Source organism: Anolis carolinensis, chromosome 4 (genome assembly GCF_035594765.1).
Source record: "Anolis carolinensis isolate JA03-04 chromosome 4, rAnoCar3.1.pri, whole genome shotgun sequence".
Lineage (NCBI taxonomy): Eukaryota > Metazoa > Chordata > Lepidosauria > Squamata > Dactyloidae > Anolis > Anolis carolinensis.
In genome coordinates this window covers 11,061,515-11,079,034 of record NC_085844.1, presented here as the reverse complement: position 1 = coordinate 11,079,034, position 17,520 = coordinate 11,061,515, and the positions used below count along the sequence as shown (strand labels likewise).

Below are 17,520 nucleotides of genomic sequence, written 5' to 3'. Positions count from 1 at the left end.
GTCAACAAATAGATAGGAAAGCCTTGCAGGCAATGAGTCAAAACCATGCTTATTTTTGGTATCATTGAATCAATGAGAGCTTGGCAAGTAAATCTATACATAATGGATTTAGTGGTGACCATCACTTGAATTTAGGCTTTACATAGCTTAGGTAAAAATAGTTTAGTTCCTGTGGAATAGGTCCCCTGAATCCCCTTTTATCTATCTACCTCTTAAATTGATATGTCCTCTTTTATTGACCAGTAAACACTTCTCTTCATTCTTCATTGAGTCCATTTTAAGGCCAAGAAAAACTCTCTTTTTTTCAACTAACAGGATAGAAATGAACTAAGAGTGCTGGTGGCCATATGCTGCATGGACCCTTGGAATCATGTGAAAATGGGCTTGAGCAAATAGACAAAAATATGTTATAAACGTGAAATATTGGGTGTTTCCTATGGTTCTGACCTTTCCTGTCGTTTTTTCTTCTTTGGACCCCAATTTTTCTGTTTTGAAAGAGGATTCTTTATTGCAGTGATGTTTACTACCAACTAGTTAAACTAAAGACGTAGCACTAAAATGTAATGAAGGAAGATGAGCAATTACATTAAGCAAATTATGAAAATGGGAAACAGCAGTGCGATGGCTATAGTAATTATTTTGTTAAAAATAGCAGAGCAGAGCATTTGAGCATTCTGAACTAACAACCACAAGAGAGGGATAAGAGATAAATAAAATAATGAAAGGATGTTAGAGTGAATAGTTAAGCCTTAAATAAAATTTAAGGGTCTTTAAGGGTGAAACCCAGATCACATGACAAATTGTTTCCTGGGTTGTTGACCCATGCTTGAATGTTCCTCTGAAAGGTATGTTGGCTTAGATGAGCTGGCATTTTTTTTTGTTTTTGGAGTTCAGTTGGAAGAGGAGAAACATTCTGTGATATAGGAATGGGGAGGTAAAGCTCTGTACACATGTTAATAGTACCAATTGTTCTAAATCACATCCCCCAAACTAATATGCAGATTAGAATATGATTTGCTTTGAGTTATGCATTTCTCTATTGTTTACAGTATTGTTCACATTTAGGAATATTGTTCACAAAATGTTTATATTTCATAAATTTGTGCACAAGATGCATTTATTAGGGGAAAGTGCACTTGGACTGCAATTTCAATTTTGATGCATGTTTGTCTTCAATCACAGGCTGTTGTGAACATGGGAATGAACAGATTTGGACAAAAGCTGAAAAATCATTTTTGACCACAACTTCTCAATTTTCTAAAGATGGCCAAAGTCATGTTGATGAGGGATCTGAGAAATCTTGAAATGTTAGATTTCCAAACTCTGTGACTTAATACATGTAGAGTTGACAATGATGAATAATTTCTTTATTTGTTTAATCTGGGACATCAAAAGTTTTATTCTGCTTTGAAGGAGGTTTTGATATGACCCTGAAGTTGTTTTTTTGAATGTCAAAGTAGACATGTCCTAAACAGCTCTGACAGTGAGAACAAGGGATGTTGGAAGGGCCAGAGTTGGAGACCAGTAGCTCCCAGCAGCCCTCCCAGCCTAGCTTGATTATTGCAAAAGGTGAGCCTTCAGCAGTAGTTACCACTTCCAAGCAGAAGGAGAAAGCAGGAGCCAGTACATCAGGGAAAGCTGATGAGGGGTTAAATACTCCACCCCTTTTACAATTCAGACATAAATATGCTGCAACCTCAGGTCTGCCTGATTAGCACTAAAACGAGCTCTTCATAAGTGACACCTGAGAACATAGAATAAAAGGTGTTTAAGTTTGTACTCATGTTATAGGAGGCAATGTTTTGCTTCATGGTGAAACTATGGATTCTTTGGATTTTTGGCCTTGCTGATTCTGAACGGTACCTTGACTTCTGCATTGGAAGTTTGCCAGGTCTGTTGACTTTAGAATTGAAATTCCTGTTGCTTCATGAACTCTTTCAGTGTAACCATGTTAAATTTGAACTTCGAACTCGTATTACTCACAGCAGTTGGTGTGTGCTCTAATGTTAAGCTTCAGGGAATCTAGCTCTGGGTTCTAACTCCATTGATTTCATCCTGGGGAATCTTGATAATTATAGTTTTGGGGAAGGTTTTGGAAATCTCTGCTAGAACTATGTTCTAATATTACAGTTTAAGAGGGTGGTCTATACATTTCCAGCAGATAACATGGAATAACTCAGGAGACTAAAGATTGCAAAATTGCATTATACTAAACTGCTCTAAATGTTAGTGTCAATACACTCTGAGTTTGACTCAAGAGAACTTCGTCAGTATCTCTAGCTGCCTGAGAAGTGGAAATATAAATTATTTTCTGGCAGATATACAATTATAAAAAAAGCTTCACTGTACAACTGTTAAGTGAACCTAATCATTTGCCTGAAATATCAGTGGAACTGTTCTATTTCCCATATATCCATATTCAGCAATGTACACTTTACTCTTCTGTGTGAAAGAACTGGTTGGTCCATTTCTGTCATTCCACTTCTATAATGTTTGGAAAATAATGTGATGGAATCCAGCTAGCATAGAGAAAGGACAAAAGTCTAGGAGAGCTGGGATAGGGAGGACAAGGCAGCCAAGAGAAAAAAAGGAGCGAGGAATAGACAGACTACAGACAGACAGAAATTGAGGTCAGGCTCCCAATTCTCTGTCCCTCTTGATATGGCTGTGCAACAGATTTTTCCCCCTATTACTATGGTTGAGATTGTACACTGGGGCTGCATAATGAAATATTCACATCTGGAGTGATGTATTGATTGTACTTTGTAATTCCTGCTTGAATGGCAACATTGCTTGGTTGAACACACACTGAAATGTGTAATGTGATATGCACCCAAATGTGCTCATATATCAATGTGCATCTCATTTGGCCACCATACACATCCATTCTTACAAGCATGCCATGTGCAACTTCATCTGAACATTCAGTGTCACCACATATGCAACTCCACTTCCACAACCTTGAACTCAATGTTGATGTTCCTCTTCAGGTTAAAAAAAAAATCAACATAAATTTCATAGGATTTTCTTGGGAAGGAATATTCAGAAGTGCTTGGACATTGCCATCCTCTGCTATATAGCCTTACAGCAACAGGACTTCCTTGGCATGATCTATTCTTAGCTTCCAAGATCAGAAAGATTTAGTACTTTTATTTAATCTCTGTACGAACAGCAAGAAAATAGGAAGACCTAATTTCAGATGAATGGGCTCAGTCAAGGAAGCCACAGCTCTAAGTCTGATGACATGGTAACTTGGAGTCCTCTCATTCATGGGGTCACCATAAGTCAAAGTTATCTTGATGGCAATTAACAGTAACAAACTGAAGACCTCTTTTTGTAACATCCTCAAAGTACATGCACATATCTGTTCATATCACAACCCTATAACCAAGCTGAATGTTTGTCGATGCTTTTTGTTCTTTCTTGCCCCCCTCCTGCCGCCAATACTGCCTCACTGAGTAAAAAAAAAGTTGACTTTGCAAAAAGTAAATTTTTGAGTGTAGAAATTGCTGCTTCCCCAGTTAAATGCTAAGGAATTATGCTAGAATTTAAGAAGTTTTGGAGAATACAAAATTGCCTTCAAGATTTATTGTTTTACTGGCTGTCAAGTCAGCTTTGACTTTTGGCAATGCTATGAAGGAGAGTCCTCCAATACACCTTGTTATTAATAGCCCTATTCAGATCTTGCAAACTCAGGGCTGTGGTTTCCTTTATTGAGTCTATCCACCAATACAATCGTTTTCCTTTTTCTTACTGCCTTCTATTTTGCTGGGCCTTATTGTCTTGTGTAATGCATCCCACGTATGTCCAAAGTACAATTGTTTTCAGTTTAATCAGTTTTGGCTTCTAGGGAGAATTTGGGTTTGATTTGCTCTAGAAATCTTTTTTTTTTCCAGCAGCCCATGTATCTATAGAACCCTCCTTCAGTATCCAAATGAGACTATTTTATCCCTGTCAACTTTCTTCATAGTCCAATTTTCACAACCATATATAGAACTTTGTACCACCATTTATATAGCCAATATCTATATTGTAAAATTGTGAGTATCACTTTGTTGGTATAGGAAGTTAATAAAATGTTCTGTTGGTGTTACTCCAGTTCCCAGTGACTCCTTTCATGGGAGTTAGAATGTATAATACATTTCCAATTTGTGGATGATTGCTTAGGTTTCCATATTTGCTGGAAAAATTCATTTATAATTTGAATGGATTCTGTCTCTAGTAGCTTTAAACAATTTTATTCATATGTTGTTTGTTCCAGATGATTCATTTTTCACAAGTGCGTTGGGTGTCTATATCAACTTATTAGTCATATAATTTCCCCACCTGCAGTTTAGATTTCACCTGTGTTTCTCAAATCGTGTGGAAGAGGTCTCTCATTCTATCTTTTCTGGTTGTTTACCTCCATATCTTTGCACTGCTTATTATAATAGTTCTCTTTGTCCCTACATACAAGTCCTTGAATAGTTATGTTCTGGATTCTAATTATTTGTCAGCTTTGATTCTTGCTTGTAGTGCCAAATGAGCCTGGTTCATTTAAGGTGATAGGCAATAAGCTCTATGACTGTTTTATTAGATAGGTGGCAAACCTTAGCTAATATTAAATAATGTAATGCATCTATTAAATCCCCATGCTCACACAATTCACTTTGGCAACCAGATATCAGAAACGTATAAAACTAAAAATGGAAATGCTCTAGTGTAGTGGTACACAGCATCTTACTGTCTCTTTTGGTTTGCACCAATCTCTCCCAGGGACGTTCTATCGGTATATTTTTACAGAAATTTCTCTGGACTACACACATTTTGTGCTATTTATTGATCACAGTCTGTCATCTGCTGGACATATGCTTCTGATCAGTGGTATTCTAAGCTAACTAATAAAGTAAAGCCATATCAACCTAGAATATCAGAATGCAAAGAAAACTTGTAGCATCATCGAGACTAGACAATGATACCCAATTTGTCCATACTGGGTTTATAGAATTGATTAATTGGCTAACCCAGTATAATCTTACTTACATTAAGATGAAACCTTACATGCAAAGGAACATAGCTTGCATTTCCACCATCAACCTGGTCTTATTGCATCCTCTCTCACTGTCAACTAGTTTATCGATATTACAATAAATATCTACATAAAGATGACATGTTATGGTATGAGTAGGGGGTGACTCCTCCTACCAATGAGGAATGAAATTCTCTCCCTGCTTAGACCCTTAATCACCAACTTACTTTCTCCTGACCCCAGAGAAACCTCATTGATTTGGCTCTTTTCTTCAGTCCATATATAAAATGAAGAACCTCAAAAGATCTTTGCATATCTTTCTATGTCATGTTCCAAGTGGTTCATTTATTACATTCTTGTTGGAGGTTTTCCCTGCCTTGTTCATGAGGTGTCCTTCCACGCTCTTCATGGGCTCACTCTCTTCACCATGTTAAGTCATGGTTCTTCTGAAAGAAATAACATGAACATTTTTGTTTGTTTTTTTTAATCAATCTGATTGCATTTGTGATGCATTGTCAGGAATCATAGCCCATGGCAGCCTCATGAAATACCAACTACATGACTGCTACTTCCACTCATGCTCTCCTTAACTCACCCGATGAAGTTTGTAAGTCATCATTTACCAACAAGTTGGGATTTATGGTATTTCTTTTCTCCTAGTAGCCAAATGAGAGGTCAAGAATAAATCAGTGTGAAACTAAAACTGAGATGGATGTGATAAAACAAATTTTTGCAAATTCAAGCAGAACACAGCTCCATTCCAGACACTTCATGTGGTAATAGCCATTTGATCTGTGCAAAATAGTATAATCCTAGAACAGCTTGTGGTCTGAAGTGGAGCCTGGACAATATCCTCCATCACATCTCATATATGTTGATCATTTTTGAAAAAGTATAAATATTTCTCAATGTATTTTCTTCATGTACAGATTTTTGAAATTTACACATTTCTCCTTATCGATTGAAGCATGGTCACCCACATTTGAAAAATGTAAATATTCTATCTCAAGTGTAAAAATCTATAATTAAATACAATTAAAAGCTACAACCAATTTAAAAAAGAATAAATGTGACAGAATAAGAGGGGGTAGTATTATATGTCAAAGAAATCCATAAGATCCATAAAATTTAATGGATTTGTTTAGAACATTTGATAAAATAATAATAATAATAATAATAATAATAATAATAATAATAATAATAATAACAATAATAAGCTTTATTTATATCCCGCCCCCCTCCTGAAGGGATCCTGGGTGGAGAAAGCAAGGGAAATACATTGTTATAGGAGTTAGTAAGTGGTTTGTAGTAGTTATAAGGAGACTTCAAATAACCTAATATGTTCTGAGAGATTATGTCCAACAAATTCCTGATGTTCCTTGCAGATGATATCCTATTTCAAAAAGGAAGGAAGGAATATGGAATCCTGGAATTGATTCTAACCAATAGGGAAAAGTTGGCCAATAATCAGTTAAGTGGAAATGACTATCTAATGCTAGAATTAACAATTATGGAAACTTTGCTATTAGGGAAGTTAATTCTAAAACTGACTACTGAATAGACTCTCATGGCTAGAGATGCTAAAGGAAAAAGACAACAGCAAAGTGGGAGTTCTTGAAGAAGGACTTGCAAAAAACACAGTCACAATCAGGAAGGAAAATGGGAAACCTCTGAAAAGATTAAAATAAGGAAGAAATGAAAAATGTATGGAAGAAATGAAAAGTGAATTTATAAAGAATAGAAGAAAGGAGGAATCACCAAAGAAGAGCACAGATGAGTAGGCCAAGCTTGCAGGAATTGACTAAGAAAGCTGAAAATGGGCTGAAAATAGGTAGGCAAGCAGGAAGTGACTGAGAGCGAGAGACCGCCCATCTCTTCCAAAAGACCAAAACTGGAGACTAGTCCCCCTGACCTCAATACCAGATAAAATATTATAATAGCTCATAAAAGAGCCTGCAAATGTCTAGATCACAATGAGGAGGTGAAAAGCATCCAGAATGGGTTTTATCAAGAACAAATTCTGCAAATCAGGTTATATGCTCCTAAATATACAGATTTGGGGTCATAATTTTCACTCAGGTCTCACATTTGCTTCCAATAGGTCCATATTTAATGCATATTGGTGCAAACTGACACAAATCTATTCTGATATTACTGTTTTAATGTAGTAGTTAGACTAGAAGCATAGATATTTCTAGCTCTTAGACTGGAAGAGCTAAATATGCAGGAGCAATTTGTCTGTCCCTCCATGCATATCCACCCACCAAACATTGCATAAAAAAGTTGAAAGAGAAGGAGGTGATTGAAAGATAAAGATGGGGGGGGGAGTTTTGACTAACTCCATCCAAAATCTGCTTCAACTTCCCTACAGATTCCTATATTTTCTTTTCTGTCAAGGAAATATGGCTTTGAAAGAAAGGTCTCTCCACCCCTATCCTAGATTCATGAGGTTGAGACTCTATTAAAATTCTTCCGAAATAATTTTATATAATGTATATCTTCATAAAGCTATCTTTCTCTGTTATGGTCTTTATTTGAACAAGGTTTTTTTTAAAATTATAATTTATAATTCAGTAAGTGTGCCTTAGACTCTTTGATAGCTTGCCAATGGCTTAAACAACCTTCTCTGACCATTTTTGGGTAGTGGTGGACATATTTGGACAACAAAGTTAAGAGGAACGAGGAGGTGAGTGTCAAACACTTGGCAGATCTCAGTACATGCCTGTTGGGCAATACTTGGCTTGGTGGATCCCAAGTTGTTCAAGCCTGTGAACCATCTGCTCATGTTGGTTGCCAGCACTAGGCTGTTGCCCTGTAGGCTCAGTGTCTCAATTCACATTTCTGGCGCAGAATTGTTGCATTTCTAAATTTTGTTGCTGGGTAACAAAAAGAAAAATCATACATAAATCAGAATGTAGTCATCTTCTACTACTGTGGTATGGGAACTGCTCTTCATTAGTTGTTTATTTGTTTTTCTTCTTCTTTTTGTTACATATGATGGATGTTTGGATCATTGGTTTAGAAGAAAAGTAAGAGGTTTGCGTCATTAAATCAGGGGAAACTAATTACCAGTACATTTTCAGGTTTCACTTTTGTGTATTTGATTATCTTATGTGTTTGATTAATATGTTCTCTCTTCTTTAAGTCCTCCAGCATGATGTTAGCCAGACAGTTGCATTGGAGGACCCAGAGATCCCTAGAGAGAATGCTTTTCTAAGCATTTGTAGGTCCTCCAATGTGATTCTGTGGTCAAATTCTGGCCATAGAGTGGCACTGAAAGATCTAGATATTTCTAGAAAGATGTTCTCTTAGGTCAAACAATACTGGTTTTTAAATTCTTTTCCCACTTTTGGAGGGGCCCTCTGCCCCTAATCACAGGGAGTGTGGAGGACTGACTGAAACAGACATTCACTGTAAGAGGAAGGCAAATCTACTCTTACCAACAAAACCCTGTGGTAAGTTCAATGACGTGGAGGTATGCCATTTCCAAAAGAATAACAACTACAAAGTTTTTTTAATGTCAGGAGTGACTTGAGAAACTGCAAGTCGCTTCTGGTGTGAGAGAATTCACCATCTGCAAGGACATTGCCAAGGGGATGCCCAGATGTTTGATGTTTTTACCATCCTTGTGGGAGGCTTCTCTCATGTTTCTGCATGGGGAGTTGGAGCTGAGAGAGGGAGCTCATTCATGCTCTCCCCAGATTCAAACTGGCAACCTTTTCAGTCAGCATTCCTGCCAGCGTATGGATTTAACCCAGTGGTTCTCAACCTACTTTTGGCCTACAACTCCCAGAAATCCCAGCCAGTTTACCAGCTGCTAGGATTTCTGGGAGTTGAAGGCAAAAAATATCTGGGGACCCCAGGTTGAGAACCACTGATTTAACCCATTGTACCACCGGAGGCAAAGTTATCCCAGGGAAGCTGCTGGATATGTTTATCTGATACACGTTGAAGCAGAGTAGTGGACATAGTACCATTATACATGGTTGCACCTTGCAGCAGGTGCAGGTGCACATTCAGTTGTGAGTTTGATTGCATATTTGATGTTTCTTTAGTTCAGTTGCACAACACTGCTGTCCAATGCAAGGATTATAAAACACAAGTAATGAACATATCTGGAAGTAGAGATTTGGGCTATTCACTATAGTAGGATATCAACTCAAGGGCTCATCTCAGGCAGTAATTTCCCGTGCATTGGTTCGTAGTGGAAGAAACCTCTCTTTCCAGAAGGATGTAGAAACACATTACAAGATCTGTTTCAGAAATATTATTTTGCCATTCTATAGTTTTCCAACCAAAGGGTCAAGAAATAACCAGTTGCCATTGATATCAATACTTCTTGATGAGCTCTAGACATTTTCCCCACTTCTAACATGATGGAAAGTCTAAAGTTTTTTTCAGTAAATATGTGTCTTGTTATTCCATTCAGTTTCTGCTACCAGTTTTCCCTGATGCTCATAGCATGGTTATTCTGACTCTCCCCGGGGTCTCCGATAAGACAGGCAAGGCGATGTGTCAAAGTGATCTTAAATAATAGGTTGTGATTGGTATGAAATTACTCTCCTCCACATGCTGCCTGCCAATTATGTGTGATTAATCAAGAGCATATGACTGCTGGAAGAAACACACCAGTCCTGCCAAAATATTCTTTCATTTAGCTGCAATATAAACAAACAAACAAAAGGGAGAGAAGGAGAAACTGGGGCAAGGAAGGGAATGAACATGCAGTGCTTCTTTGCATAATGAAAGACCCTGCTCCTGGAGATCAAGACCACAACTATTTCATAAAATAATCCCGCCACTTAGTTTTAATAACACCATAGCCTAACAATAGAACCAAAACTGCGTGAAGTTAACTACTCCCTGATATTCTTTACACCTCTCGCCTTCTTTCTTTGTGTCAAGGATTTGGCTCTTGCTGCTTCAACATAATTCATATGGCTGGCTGGGAAAACATTCATGAGAGGCCAATCATCCCTTTTGTTTAATTGTTATTTTTATTATGTAGGTGTGGGAGACTGAACAAGATGTATTCAGAAGGCCAAAAAGGGGCACAGGGAAAACAGTATCTGAATAAAGCCAGCCATTTCCGCAAGGTGCTGAATTTTTATTAAGTGATTGCTAAGAAAGAAGGGAATGAGGAAAAAATCTGGATCTATGTATTGCTTGGGTGCTGCATTTGGTAGTCCCTATGCAGACTTGTCCACAACTGCATGGTATACGGTATGCTACAGAGATGAGAAGATCCCTCTTGTCCTTCGCTGAATGTAGCATTTGTTGGAATCCTCTCACCTCTACAGGAGTCCATCGTATACCATGCAGTTATGGACAAGTCTACGTAGGAACCACCAAACATGAATCAAGGAACATGAAAGGCATGGCAGACTACTTCAACCAGAGAACTCAGCCATAGCAGTGCACTTGATGAACCAACCTGGATGTAGCATATTAATTGAGAACACAGAAATGCTGGACCATTCCAACAACTATCATGTCAGACTACACAGAGGAGCCATTGAAATCCACAAGCATGTGGACAATTTCACCAGAAAGGAGGAAACCATGAAAATGAACAAAATCTGGCTACCAGTATTAAAAAACTCTAAAATCAAAACAGTAAATAAAGAACAACATTATAAAATAATCAGGAGCAGCTAATACCTCCAAATGAAGGATTTTCCCAGACTAGAAGAAATCAGGCCTGGAGGCCACAGGGCCATCCAATGCTAATCAAGGTGATTAATTACAACATCCACACCTGCCTCCAACAGACAAGAGTTCTTTCTCCCACCCTGGACCTTACACAGATATATAAACATCCATTGCCTAGTTTCTAACATACCTCACACCTCTTAAGATGCCTGCCACAGGTGTGGGTGAAACGTCAGGAGAGAAAGCTTCTGGAACATGGCCATACAGCCCGAAAGACCCACAGCAATCCAGATCTGGATCTAATTATGGGCTGGCAACACAAAAGTATATGAAGTCAGCCCAATCACTAGTTTGGTGTGATTTAGAATTCTCTTTGGAACTGGCTTTCCCTGGACACATTCCAGCTTGTCAATATAGTTCTTGAAAGTGCAATGTGGATAATAATAATAATAACAACAACAACAATAATTGCATGCCACTCTATCTCCCTAAGGTGACACAGAGTGGCTTCTAACATACTAACAGGCAAACATTCAATGTTTGCCTGTGGTGTTGGAGGAAAATTGTGAGAGTACCTTGGACTGCAAGAAGATCCAACCAGTCCATACTCCAGGAAATAATGCCCAACTACTCACTGGAGGGAGGGATATTAGTGGCAAAGATGAAGCACTTTGGCCACATAATGAGAAGACAGGAGAGCTTGGAGAAGATAATGATGCTGGGGAAGATGGAAGGAAAAAGGAAGAGGGGCCGACCAAGGGCAAGATGGATGGATGGTATCCTTGAAGTGGCTGGCTTGACCTTGAAGGAACTGGGGGTGGCAACGGCTAACAGTAAGCTCTGGCGTGGACTGGTCCATGAGGTCACGAAGAGTCAGAAGCGACTGAATGAATAAACAACATTCAATGCCTAACAGGGAAATATTCAATGCCTATACATGAATCAATGCATAGTGTGCAGCCATTCATAAGGGCATTGCTTGTGAAGCCCCATTTTGTAATCTTTGGACTGAATGTGACCGTTCTGCATCAGACAATAATGTCCAACTGCTTCTATGTAATCCATGGAGTTGCTATAAATTGTCAGGTGACTTAAAAGCCTATGCAAATGCAAGGCACTAGAAGAATTCATTTTATTTCCCTCCTTCCTATTTATTTTTTAAAAAGCTTGCTACCAAGCTTTTATTCTTTCAGCAAGAACCTGTATTTGTGGGTCTTGCTCATTTTTTTCTCCTCCTTTTCATACCCCACAGTATCTAGCATTCAGGTGCACATCCCTTCTGTATATGCAGGTTCATAAGCCATTTTTTGTTTGCCCAAAATCCTTCTGATGCATCAAGTGAACCTGCAAGAGAAATGTGAAAGTTCCCATATTCTTAGACTTCTTAGAAGATCAGTTCCTCAGCTTTTGTGCGGATCACAACATCTCCTCCAATCACCTCCATTTGACTTAAATATATAATCTATGGAATAATATATGAGCAATTTCAATGAAAGCTGAGTTAAAACAAGGGAAGGGAGTAATGTCCATGCTTGAGGATGACATAACACATACTTCATGGTTCATGAGTATGAACACAAATTATAATCTACTGCAATTCTTGAGTGTAATTTGGAAGTAACTATAATGGGTGATAGTGAAATATATCAGGAAACATTTTTAATAGATGGCATGTAAGCACTAACAGCATAATTACTATTTTCTTCTGGCAGAATTAATTGTATTGGACAGTGTTTTGACGGCTTTGCTTAGAAAAGGCTCCAGAAATACTGCTACATTTCAGATTTGCTATTAAAAGAACTAGGAAACCAGATGGATTAGGCCCACAGCCTATTTAGTCCAATATCCTTCATTGTTATTATCATGATTATGATTATTATATTTATTTATACCCTGCTTTATCTCCCCAAAGGGGGCTCAGAATGGCTTGACATAAAAACATTAGCACAGAATTTAAAATACACAAATATAGAAAGAGTAAAACAGAATTAAACACAAACAGCAGTAAAAAAAAATCAGTTAAAATCCATAAAACATATTAAAAGTTAAAAACCATAGCACCCCCGACTAGATCTTAAATATCTTCATCTTTAAATGCCTTTTGAATAAAAACATTTTAGTCTGCTGTCAGAAGGACAGCAGGGAGGGGGCCATTCTGGCTTCCCTGGGCAGGGAGTTCCAGAGTTGACCACTCTCTCATTCCAACCAACCAAGCTTGATATGGAGGTGGGACCAAGAGAAGGGCCCCCAGTGGTGCAGCGGATTAAACCGCTTAGCTGCTGAACTTCCTGACCAAAAATTTGGTGGTTCGAATCCAGGGAGCAGGGTGAGCTCCAGCTGTTAGCCCCATCTTCTGCCAACCTAGCAGTTTGAAAACATGCAAATATGAGTAGATCAATAGGTATCACTTCATGCAGTCACGCCAGCCACATGACTTTGAAGGTGTCTGTGGACAATGCTGGCTCTTTGGCTTAGACATAGAGATGAGCACCAACCCCCAGAGTCAGACACAACTAGACTTAATGTCAGGGGAAAACCTTTACCTTTACTAATGCTCCTTCAAGTGATGTGGCTCCCACTGAAATAAGTGTTTAAAAGCGGTGCCTTAACTCAGCTTCACTGAAAAAGTGTTGAGGGCAAACAAGGCCAGAAAAGGTGGTTTCTTAAGTCTGATGCCTTAAACCAGTTCTTATTGAAGGATCTGAGTGGAAATGATGCCAGAAAAAGTGGTTTCTTAAGCCCAATGCCCTAAAAATGACAGAAAGGGGAGCCTAGTAAGTTTCCCATTGCCACCAATGGGCCAGATCTTCCTGGAGTGCAAATGTATCTTTTGGCTGCCGGATTGAAAAATGGAATTTTGCCCACTCTGATTTGTGAGATTCCCGATAAGCAGATCAATGGGGCCACCAAAATCTGGACACCGAAAACAGCATGAGGTTTAACCAAAATTGCCACCACTGGTACCATCACCTTCAACCTGCAGCTAGTTTCCTTATTGTTGCTTCCACCTTCCAGGTAGGTAAAGGGTTACTTAGAGTCCGATTTCTTGCTTAAGTACTTCTACAACTATTTCTTTTAAAACATGATATCCGAAAACCATGTCAGAATTTTGGGAAGGCTTTGTTTACAAAAGGAAAGCAAGAGGGATATTGCGATTCCATGAGAAGGAAATTTCTACTTTCCATTCGTAGCAGCCACATCAGTTAAGTGGTAGACCTGAGAAAAGGTCTCTTCTGAGGATAGTGTTGTAAATGGTGGATGGCATTTCCATGAACGATGTCATTGTTTCTCCTCAGCATCCTCCTCAATCCTGTTTCTGCCAGAAGGAAGAAAGCCACAGAGCTGCAAGAGCCTAGCTCTCCATGTCACTTGCATTCCCTGGAGATAATACCATGTTGAAGATCTGTTTGCATGATTAATTCTGCAGGAATCAATCCTGAGTTTTGCGAAACAGTGTGCAGAGAAGACCTGCAGAGCATCTTAGCTTCTCAGCTTCCCTGTGATTAAGCAGCATGACTGACAGGCTCAGCTGAAAGTTTGGCCAGCGTTTCAAATGGTGATTATTGGATAAGCCCTATTAAATTGCTGCTCAGAGAAGGTTAACATCCTGTCAACTAAAGGCATATCATTGTCCTTAATAATATCATCCTGGAGTCAGGAAAACTAGCAAACGATACAGTTAGTTAACCAATATTTTAGTGGCAGGATTGTGTGATAATGACAGGATTCTTTGAATATGGTAATTTCACTTTAGAAAACTTAGCTGTGCTACAGAAACACAGTAAGGAGCTTTAAGGATCAAATTATGGGATAAGTGATCTGGCATAATCAGAGATTTTAAGAATCTAACAATAAACGCTTAACACATTTGTGTCACCTCCATGTTCCCCTATGATAATTGCCATCTGCTCAAAAATGTCTTCATTGTGGCTTCTTCTCTGATATATAAGACATGTGCAGGTTCAGACCTCCCTTGTCCGAGTTTTATCCATTCTGGGTTGTAATTTAGGCCAAGATTGTACATCAAGCAGATGGAGCATCTCATTCTACACACTGAGTTATGTAGCAGTTACACAATGACATCTCATTAGTGAATTTTATTTACGGTATTTATATTCCGCCCTTCTCACCTCGAAGGGGACTCAGGGCGGATCACATCTATATATATAAAAGAGTGATGGAATCCTGGCGACTGACAAAACAACAAAACAAAACACCCCACAACCTCAAAAATTGACTGCACAACCCCTCATCCATGCCTCTAGGTTGATACAACAAAAAGAAAAGAAAAATAAAGTCCTAATTAGAGGGAGAGGAATAATTGTTTTTATCCAATTGCTGCCAGTTAGAAGGCTAAGCTCTGCCCACTTGGTCTCCTAGCAACCCACTCAGCCCAGGGACAGGCAAAGTTAGGCCTCACTTAGGCCTCTTCCACACTACCTATAAATATAGACACCACCAGACAACGCCACAGCAACGCGTGGCCGGGCACAGCTAGTTACACATATAAGGCAAACATTCAATGCCTTAACATAGAACAAAGACAAACACGGGGCACCGAGCTGGCCTCGAACTCATGACCTCTTGGTCAGAGTGATTTGTTGCACTGGCTGCAGCTGGTTGCTCAACAGTCGGTCACGACTGGATTTAATGACAGGGGAAAACCTTTACCTTTACTAGAGACCATACCCCACTTTTTTCTCTCCACAAATAGACTCAAAGTGTCTTATATTAAAAACATTTCAATGCAATCCATATCGAAGCAGACACTAAGAAAAGCTTTATGTTCAATATAGGGCGGAAAGGCAAGTTTTATCTTAAAATTTGCTTCTATTAGATTATGAAATAGCATAAATTCCATTCAACTCTGGCTTAGTTTGGTGGCTATAGATACTGAACATCCAAAATCAGAGGCAATTTGATGCTGGAACCCAGATATTGGAGGGCAAACAGTAGAGAAGGATTAGTGTCTTTATAATTATGAGAAAGCTGGCCATTGGAGGTTGGATTAACTTACACTTTTGGTCTCACCCAGCAGAATTTATTTGTGATCTATTACCCAGTCATGTATTTTTGGCAACGACAGAGAAATTTTTGACCCTCCTTCAACTAGGGATCTGAATAATCTCTTACTTTGAATTTTATTCAGTTTGGATTTTTTTTTATCTGAATTCCATTTCTCCCCTATCTTTTTTAAAAAAGCAGGTTGCAGGACTATTTATTTATTTACAGTATTTATATTCTACCCTTCCCACCCCAAAGGAGACTCAGAGTGGATTACAATGCACATATATATGGCAGACATTCAGTGCCATAGACAGACAACATATAGACAGACACAGCAGCAATTTAACATTTTCCAGCTTCCGGCTTCATGAGGGTATGCTCAATTCCGGCCACAGGGGGAGTTGCCACTTCATTGTCCACTGTGACACCAAATCCTTGATGGTAGTATTTCCTCATTCCTTTCTGCATGCTGATGGCAATTTTTATCGAGTCGTAAATTAGTTAAATTAGCCTCCTCACATAGTGTGGTACTTAGAATTTTCTACTCAACAGATGCAACTTTTTTTGAGCTGCTTAGGTGGGCAGCGAGCTAGGCTATTAATGGTTGGGAGCTCAATTCGACCCGGGCTTCGATTCCATGACCTCTCGGTCAGCAGTGATTTATTACATCTGGCTACTAGCCAGCTGCGCCACAGCCCACCCCTAGAATCCTGTTATAATTCTAACTAGAATCCTGTTAGTGTCCTATATAGTGATGGATATCACTATGGAAGAAGTTGGGTGTTTTTATTTACTGTGGAATGCTTACCTTCAATTAAAGGTTATGAAAGCAGAAATGTACGTACGTAGTTTATTTGCTTGTGCATTCATTAGTGAATGTGATGGTTTGCACTTTGCGAGACTGCCATTCCACACAATGGTTTCATAGTACAATTAATGAATTGCCCAACATTCTTTGCAATCCTAACAGAGGGACGCATGGACTGCCTTCACCTGAAGTATCTTAGCCTTTGAGTTTTCTTCCTACAGAGAAATTCACACAATTGTTATGCATTTACGCTGATGCTTTTTTTTGGTACAGTTTGCTTACCTTATATATTGAAGTATAAGTCTAGAAGTTTATCCAAAAAAAATCTTCCCAAAAATTCTGGGCCAACTAATCCATAGACCAATGTGAGTCCTGTCCACTAACTCTTTTCAATAAAAAAACTATTTCTCTCTGAGTAAAGTGGCAAAAAGAGAGAGCTTAGTTCATCCTGGGAGAACCTTAAAAAGACCACTTCCCTCTACTCTATTCACCATGTGCCATTTCTTGTCTTTTTGAATGCCTCAGTCATTTTGAATGTTAAAATATTCACATCATTTTGTATGCACTTCATTTCTCAGAAACACCCCGTAAACCTCCCAAATGTGTGGATGCTTGAGGCGAGGTGCTTATTTTTCTCCCAAGTCTCTCAGGAGGTGCAAAAACAGTCTTTTTTTTTTTACACTGTCAAATCCAGCAATATTCCTTTCCATCTCTACTGGGATCATAAAGGTATAGCTCATTATTTCTTTCTCAGCATGCTAAATAAACTAATCTAATGTGATACAGTGATATAAACTGTTTCACGAGAGAACACACATGGTAAGGCATTTATAATGTTCCATTGGCTTCCTTCAAAGAAACATCCACTTTCATTGCTTTCATCACTTTGGATGTCAAAAGAGATACTCATGTGCAGGAAATTTGTTCAGGCAGGGATACCTTAACATGAAACAGCTTATAAAGACAATGGTACAATAACTCCATTTATTTAAATGGGGTTTTTACAGGGAATGAATGCATGTTGTACTGTCATAATGCCTAGGGA

At 38.7% G+C, this 17,520-nt stretch overlaps 1 long non-coding RNA gene across 1 annotated transcript in view; it reads left to right on the top strand.

The window, feature by feature from the left end:
* The first annotated feature begins 284 nt into the window (after positions 1-284).
* Positions 285-17,520, top strand: part of LOC103278485 (uncharacterized) — a 98,549-nt gene continuing 81,313 nt past the window's right edge. Inside the window, exon 1 of the long non-coding RNA XR_010005857.1 lies at positions 285-1,891. This is a non-coding gene — a long non-coding RNA (uncharacterized LOC103278485). The remainder of the gene's footprint in view (positions 1,892-17,520) is intronic.